We start from the raw sequence: 8,333 nt of genomic DNA, 5'->3' as shown, positions 1-8,333 counted from the left end.
GTTAGATTACCGATGTCCTAAATAATATTGGACATACGTAAGTTTACTGATTCATTCTAATCGTGGTTGACAACTCAAGAATCATTTGATATTGCATGTATTTACAAACATACAAGCCTATTTAAAATGCAAGAAGCCTACTTAAAGCCTATTACCCTGGGCGCTGGTGAGCGAGGTCAGCTCGCGCGGAGAGGGAAGGTCGATTGGATCAGACAATTTATGAGAATAAAGCACTTCCGAGTCTTCCCTGGCAGATTCTCAACTCATAAATTGCATTGAAAAATGTCTGAAATATTGAACAAAGTTTGTTTATGTGGGTGAGTTGCGTGTTTGAATTTTGGGACCGCATATATCCTCGATACTTATCGTTTCGGGATATTACCTGGAAATGAATATTTATTTATAAAAAGATGATAGTAAGGCCTCGCAAAACTGGAAAGAATTACAGGACCAAAAATAAAATTTTAGTGTAGATGACAGATCACAAATTTTCCACATTTTTCAAATGGAGACAGATAGAAGTTATATTCTCCATGTGAAGCATGTGTCTGAACAGGTTACATTAATTAGCACAAATTACTTTCTTATTACCAGTATTTGGGAAATTGAATAAAACATTACAGTGACTATATTCTTGATCCTGTGGGCAAGGTCGGGCTAACATGGTAACTCAAGGGGTAGAACTGGCGCGTATCCACGATACATACTAACCGTTTGGGATATAATCATATATTATAAACCATGCATGTATCTGTACTTGTGATTTTATTTAATATATTTTGGAACAGCAAAATTAGGAAATAAGGGCTTAATCCAAAGTTTAAATTAGACATTTTAGTCAGTATATGTAAATTTTATCTGAGAGGGCTAGTTGATAGTTTGGCGCAGTTAGAAAATAACGACGTATCTTTGTGTTTTTATGCATTCACATTTGATGAAAGGCAATTAAACAAAGCAGCCTATTGCTGATTTAAGCTCTACACGAAAAATCTCAACGGTGATGATGGAAATGCCAAAACGAGGTTAATCGAAATTCAAAAATGCGACTTCGCTCGAATTCGGATAGAGCAGTTCTTGAACAAGTGATTCAGGTTTCGAACGAATTAATTATTAACGCACCTTTATTTTAACATGTAATGCGATTTATTCGATTTGGTTTCAGTTGTAATCTTGGGTGCTTAAATTTGAAGCAAAAATTATCGACAATAATTAAGACTCCCACTATTGGTGTCAGGATAACTACCTGGGCGACGTTGAATTCTCTATGCTATCTTCGCTTTATTGATGTGAATGCAATCGAATGCTTCATTGATGTTTCGAATGCAATCAGCGTATAGTTTTCTCCATATATATAATTGTTATTGAGTACAATATTAAGCAACAAGACATGCTCAAACCCAAAAATATTGTATTTTTTTGCATACGGGAGTTCTCTTCACGCTACCTTCAATAATTGTGGATCTAAATACTTGTTAATATTGTTGACTTATACCGATCAAATTTCTATTAAGGTGATAACATCAACTTAAATTGTGAACAAATCGTATTTACATTCCAGTGGACCGAATGATTCCAGAAAAACATTTGTTGTCAATTTGTTCGATCCATGAGCTGCAGCAACAGGGTTTCTGTGCCAGACTTATTAAGTCACATCATGTACAAGGTAGCCCATATATAGAGCATTAATTCTTAATTGCTAGCCATTAGAATCTTTTAACAGACTTAACACTTTGCAGTGATCTTCTAATTATCATCTCCTTACATGACCATGGCTAGTTTATCTCAATTTTATTACTGCGTTCTCCATCCAAGATTATTTTTAGCAAGTAGATTGTCATCATTATACATAGTTTTATAGACTCGATAAATTCCATTGAAATGAGTTTTAAAGTTTTATTGTATCCATTAATTGCCCAAATTTCATATTATAACAACACGACCTCAACCAAAAGCTCCGAATGAAGTGCGTCATATTTGTCCAGATATGTAAATGTATATCAATCTAGATTGCATCAATACCAGCGCCAAAAAAAATGTTTAACATGCATGCGTATATTTCGTGTACCTCACCTACAAGCAAAGGTGGTGTGTATAATACAAACATGTGCTGGGGAGCTTGTATATATATGCGTAAAATACGAATATTTTACGCAGACATTCGCAGTGCGAATGTCTGCGTCAAGACTCGCCTACCAACGCGTGTCTAAAGCGAGGAAGCAATTGCCGTAATGGTTGCCGCTCAATAGGCGCTATTGAAAACTGCGGTGTTAAACATGAACTAATTCAATAGCTATGATTTAAACGTTTATATTATATTAGTTATAGTTGTCTAGACAGGTTTGTTCAAATGAATACAAGGAGGATAATGATAGGCTTTGCTCCAAGTGCAAGTATCTTGTCATTGCAATAGATTTTAATGTGGCAGTTTGTTAGCGAATAACAAATTGATTGTCACTTTTCATCTAATGAAAATATTTAAATGAATAATTGTTGACTTCAGACTCTTTACTTTCTAAATAATCGCAGAAAGAATCAGAATCTCCTTGAATTGAAACCAATCATTATCTATTTGATGAATGGTGAGTTGATGATTTATGAAACAAAATATGCATGTGGATGTATAAATTCGTAAATTATTTATTTTTTTCAGCATAAATAAATTCAGGTGATATGATTTTCTCAACACAAATATACTGTATAGTACTTGAGAATTTCTTTATACTAATCATGATTAAGCAAATAATCTCAACAATCAAAGCCTAAACGAAAAATTAGTCATGCAATCACAAGGCTCGGGCTTTTAGTGCAGCGGTGCACACGCAGGAATATGCACTGTGCGTAGTTGTCTAGCTAGATGTACCGGACAGTTGTACTCACAGTGTTGTCTAGTTAGGTGAACAGTGCAGTTGTACTCACAGTTGTTTAGTTCAGTGTACAGTACAGTCGTACTCACAGTTGTCTAGTTAGGTGTACAGTACAGTCGTACTCACAGTTGTATAGTTAGGTGTACAGTGCAGTTGTACTGCCAGTTGTCAAGTTAGGTGTGCAGGAATTGGGCGGGTGTGAACCCTTCATTTCAGCTCTGTTCTATTGTGGGACGACGAAAAGCCAGTCAGCCGCGCGCGTCACTGCATCTTCAGTTTCATGGTTTCTTTTCACGTTTTTACGAGCGATTTGCGGTATCGAGCTCACGCGTCCGCATCGCTTCATTCAGAGACAGAGAGGAAGATGATGCCTGCCAAGTGCCTTTCGTGGCACATGAATAAAAGGACTCGGCAATTCGCGGGCGCAACGCAAGCTTTCGCCACAATGCACGTCAATCTCCGCGCGGCACTATAGCGCCTGTGAGCGATAGTTCGACATCGTGAGCAAACCAACACATTTCGCACACGTCTTGCTACAAAACTTTCGGAACAGGATGAAAAATGTTCCTCGGTCCCTAAAAATTACGGTTTTACTTCGTTAAGCAAAAAAGTTTGGCTCACAAAGCAGAAATTGAGAATTGTAACGTGATTAGAAAAGTTTTTTATACCTATGGCGATGAAATAAAAATACTTAATGTTTACTTCGTCGAACAAAATCATTGATACTTTCAATGAAATTCCAGTCTAATTATCGTTAACTCAGCGGCAACTGTTTATCAGAGAAGCAAAAAGCTGATGGCAGCGTGCGTTGGGCGGTGCTCATGCTAAGCGTCTGATACACGATTTGTCAAGCGTGTTTGTCGGGCTGGGTGTGTGAGGCCTCGTCCGATTTCGTTCTATGTAAATCTGAAGTGTAATGTCAGGACTAGTTAATAAGGAATTAGGATTTAGGAGAGTTCGGTAACTAGATGACATGTGACCGCCCTGCTCTGGAGGCCGTGAGTTATGGCTGGTAGCGGAATGCAGTTGCCTTGCATGACGGAGTATAAGAAGCCTGTCATTAGCATGCAGGAATTGCCCTCCTCCCTACTCCATAAAACCCATGTATGCTTTATGATCAACGCTGCAATGGAAGTTTTGAAAGGGTAACTTTCGTAGTAATTATTAGATTGGTTGATGCGTTGCAAAAATATGAGTTTCTCGCCATAAAAACAAAGTCAACATGAGTTCGATATCTACGTGAAAGTTATATCAGAATATTGACAACCATTGAGTGAGATTGAGTTGTCTCAGAATGTAAATATGATATCATATCAAGTAGTTTCCTTCGATTGCATGTGGCGTATGCAGAGGAAGTATATATTATCTCTGTTATCTGAATCTAATGAAGTTCCAATATGAGGCCCTCTGAACTTGATTTATATGCTGTGTCATTTATTGTTAAGTACCTGCGCCGCTCCCTCCGATAACGTCAATCAGGGCTGGGAAAACATGACACGCCTCGTAACCCTACACTCAGAAGAATGAATATGTCATGTTGTCCTAATAGCGACACACTTGCTCAACCACAGCACGAGCAGGCACTGATAAATACTTTTGAAAATCTTGTTCAGATTACCAACACAATGGCAAAAATTACTATTTGGTCAAAGTCTCATTTGTTTATCTTAGTGTGTAATATAAATAAAATCTTTTTATTTGATTCTGTTATCCTTACCTGGATTTTAAAAGTAATCAAGCTGTGCGAAGATAAACAGAAAATCATCGGTCGCATTCCTTATGTATGGGTATTCGTTTTGAACGGTTTCACGGTTTATCTTTTTTTTTTTCTTTATTAAAAAGAATTTCCATAGGTCAAAAATAGTGCGGATTTTAGTCGTACTGACACCCTTGACAAACAAGATAATCAACAAGAGAACTAAAATAACGATCACGTTTACGTTTTTTCTTCTTGATAGAATTTTTTTATCAAAAATCATAAATTGGCAAGAATTTTGTAAAATAAAAGATCGCATTTACTCCCTTTTTTTAGGAAGACCAAGACTAGCTCTGGCATGAGATCAGGCATCGAGTATTCAACAACAATCGGACATTGAAGCGCACACAAGACGCACCAAAATTGGTCATCAGACACCGAGAATCGGCAAATAAATCAGCCATCGATGAGAGCGTCCATTCAGCAAAGATGCCCAAATTCACTGAGAAACAGGGGGACGTTAGCCGCAGCTCCTGAGAGCTGCACACAGCGCTAGCCCATTTGAAAGTTAGGGCACACTTCTCTCATGAGAACTGCTCACTACGCCAGCATTCTGAGAGTTAAGGTATAATCCTGTCTTGAGAACTGCTCACTGCGCCAGCATTCTGAGAGTTAAGGCATAATCCTCTTTTGAGAACTGGTCACTACGCCAGCATTCTGAGAGTTAAGGTATAATCCTGTCTTGAGAACTGCTCACTACGCCAGCATTCTGAGAGTTAAGGTATAATCCTCTCTTGAGAACTGCTCACTGCGCCAGCATTCTGAGAGTTAAGGCATAATCCACTTTTGAGAACTGGTCACTACGCCAGCATTCTGAGAGTTAAGGCATAATCCACTTTTGAGAACCTGTCTCTTATACACATCTAGATGTGTATNCACTCCTTTCTTGAGAACTGCTCACTACGCCAGCATTCTGAAAGTTAAGGGCCCACTCCTCTCCTGAGAACTGCTCACTACGCCAGCATTCTGAAAGTTAATGCCCACTCCTTTCTTGAGAACTGCTCACTACGCCAGCATTCTGAAATGGCATAATCCTCATATGTCGTTGACTGGCCGGTCCTCAGCAGTCCTTGATTCATCCTTTGTTTGCAATAGGGTTCTGCACTGATGCCAGAGGTGATAAGTGAGACGGCGTGGCTGCTAAACACAGTTCCGTACATTTCTTTATGTCCCTCCACAAATCATCGGCAACAATTATTCCCACTGCATTTGCTCAAACGAAGAATACTAACAAGTGCGCTCCTCGAGCTACCTTTATCTTGGTCCATCTTAAAACGACTGCACAAATACAAACTTTTACGTCGTAACTCGCATAAGGATTTATTTGAAGCTCTCCAAGCACCAGTAATAAACCTTGAAGCTGTCCGAGGAAATAAGATTGAATGCTCAAATCAAAATCTCCCCTCAAAAATTTCTGTTTTTATTCTGCAGCAGTAAATCAACAAGAGTAGCTACGTAGTTTGTGATAGCTTAAATGTTGTTTATATGTATCGTTTGGCGCCTATATCTTCGTGTAGCTTCCTCTTTGTATATCTACCTATAGTTTTGTATCTATCCATATGGGCCAACTTCCATATAGCCACCTCCAGTTACATTATACAAGGATGTGTTAGACCTATAATATTCATCTACCCATAGTAAATAGTGTTGTAAAATGTTTTATAATCTGGACTTATTCTGAAGGGTCAAGCCAGTAAACGCTAATCGTAGGTCAATGAGATGAAGCTGAAGAAGTTAGTTGGAGGAGAGACGTGGCACTGAGTGCTTGAGAATACAAATAGCCCGTGATTTGATAAGTTTAGTCTTGTTAAGTGATTGCCAATAAATTTACGTTAGACAGTCCTAAAAAGTCCAATAATTAATTGGTAATTTTTATACAGAATGCTTGTATAATACGTTGGACATAAAATACGGTGGACTTTCAAATTGTACGTCTGTGTCAACTGGTATCAATCGGTGCCATCTTGTATCATTGTTTGTCCACCAGCTCCCTGAATAAAGTTATTGCATTGGAATGTCTACAAGTGCCTTTTGACAATTTTTTTTAGTTACAGATTCGCTATTCAGTCAGCGCAAATACGAACGATCATTTTAGGTCTTTATGCGATGCCTCGGCTGATGCAACAGCTGGAAGGTCCGTCACTATTGTGCTATGTGTGGACATCAGAATCGTCAACATTCTTTCTTCATCACCAGCAGCACAACCGACTGCTATTATTCACTGTCTTTACTGTGTTGTGTTTTTGTGTGGGTGTCCGGAGAATTTTGCTCTGCACAAGCATGGGCCATCATTTGAACAGATTGCATTAATACAACCAATGTTGCTCCGATTATTATTAAATTTATTATTAAATTATTATTATAATTATTATTATTAAATTTTTAAATGATTAAAATAAATGTTATTAATTTTATTGAGGAAAACCAACTGCAGTGTATTTATTTTGGTGCACCACGTAATATATCAGTCGACAGAGCCCGACGCATGGAGGTCGGATGTCAATGAAATTTTTTTTTCTAATTGAAAACTAATACACTTCCTTGGACAAATTTATTTTTAGCTAAAATAAACTCAAGCATCAGGACTTAAATGTCATAACAACGCCAGTAACGGTAACGTCATCGATGTTAGTGTGCAGAACGTAACGCGTTCGCACAAGAAGTCGAGGCGGTAGCGCCATGCAAGCGTACGGTTATGCGCAGGTTTTTTGGCGCACAAGTGGCGTTTGCAGTTGAAATGGTTGCGTGCTGCGCGGCTCCCTGTCTAAAATAAGACGCCACAAAAACTGGACTGCAGCTCACGCCGCTATTGCGCACTCATTATTATTATGATTGTCATGATTGCAGTCATGGTTCTCAACAAGACGCTAAATGACCGGGGCCGATAGGAAACTGTTGTTGCTGGTGCTGTTTGGCAGCGCCAGTGAGGTAGGTTTGGGAGAAAGCAAAATCAGCTCGAAGCGCTCGATATTACCGTGTATTTGATGAAATTTCTGCATTTGTGAAGACGCTAAGAAAATTAGCAAGCGCATTTGATATTCTTGTAATTGTTTATATAAATATTATGTATATTTTTTCATGATGTTTATGAATGATACGAGTATATCAGAAACTAATTTCTGAGTATGTCTGCACATATGTCGGAAAAAAATCAGATTAATTAAAGGAGAGTAACATTTTAAGACCTCGAATGCAAATAATTTGATTGTGAATAATTAATGAATTAATTTTCGCCTGTTTTGTTAATCTACTTGTGAGATACAAGCATTATAATTAATTCGCTGAGAGTCTCTCTCTTACCTAAAACAGCAAATTTCACTTGTTTGATAAATTCAACCTATGCTAAGGGAATGGACAACTTTTCATCTAAGAAAAATGTATAAATGGAAGATACCGTATTACCAAACAAACAAAAAATTTATGACAAGTCTGATTTTCTTTCACTTTACGCTGTTTCCTACATGCCAAACAGCATAAAATGCGGTGCATAAATTCGCTAAGGATTAACAAGTCCGATGATAATCCTCCGACATTTTGTTGCTGCCAAATGTAAATAATATTCTTAGTAATTATATTGTAATTTTATTCTCTTTTATAAGACTAGTAACTTGCTTGAACCCACGGTCAATGAAAATGAAGAAGAAATTAAGTACTGATAGAAATGAAGTACTTCTATGAAAAACATAGCTGAAGTTGAAGCGAAAAACGCGCTT

The sequence above is a fragment of the Hyalella azteca genome, unplaced genomic scaffold (assembly GCF_000764305.2).
Source record: "Hyalella azteca isolate HAZT.00-mixed unplaced genomic scaffold, Hazt_2.0.2 contig13161, whole genome shotgun sequence".
Lineage (NCBI taxonomy): Eukaryota > Metazoa > Arthropoda > Malacostraca > Amphipoda > Hyalellidae > Hyalella > Hyalella azteca.
The sequence above is the reverse complement of the archived record's forward strand: the minus strand, read 5'-3'. Positions refer to the sequence as shown.